Genomic DNA, 615 nt, shown 5'->3' on the forward strand with positions numbered 1-615 from the left:
GTGTGAGTGACCACCTTTGAATGTAAGCACTGAATGGAAAACCAGGACACAAGCCAAGAGATACTGGCAAGATTCTTTTATTACCTATTACAATGAAGGTAGATTATTTTTATTTTCAGTCCCCACCCTCAGCCGCCAGAAACTTGCCTCAGGGGCTGGTGGAGGATGGGAAAGAATTAGGGAGAGAATGCCTGACACAACCCATCCACCAAAGAAGTTGCCCCAAGATTTAGTCTGCAAATGCCAAGCAACACTCAGTTTCACACATAAACATTCAAGGAAGATAGCAAAGCTAATATTTCAGTTAAAGCAATAAATCCTCCACCTTCTCTGTTTTTCTGAAATGGCTTGGTATAAATTCCCATCTATGATTTTTTTGCCGTATCAGAAAAGGGACCTGCTTATTTGGCAGGGATATTTATTGTGCTCAGCAAATGCTAGCACATTCCCCCCTTTAACACATACAACCCAATCTCTAAAAACTTGCCTTCTCACTGTATCCTTAAAATTACTGAGTGAAAATACAAAAAAAAAAAAAAAAAAGGAAAAAGACATAACAGACTCCAGTGATTCAGAGTAACCCGCTCCAGCTTGCGTTTTTAAAAATAGCTCTAA

The sequence above is a fragment of the Corvus brachyrhynchos genome, unplaced genomic scaffold (assembly GCF_000691975.1).
Source record: "Corvus brachyrhynchos isolate BGI_N302 unplaced genomic scaffold, ASM69197v1 scaffold5, whole genome shotgun sequence".
NCBI classification, from domain to species: Eukaryota; Metazoa; Chordata; class Aves; order Passeriformes; family Corvidae; genus Corvus; species Corvus brachyrhynchos.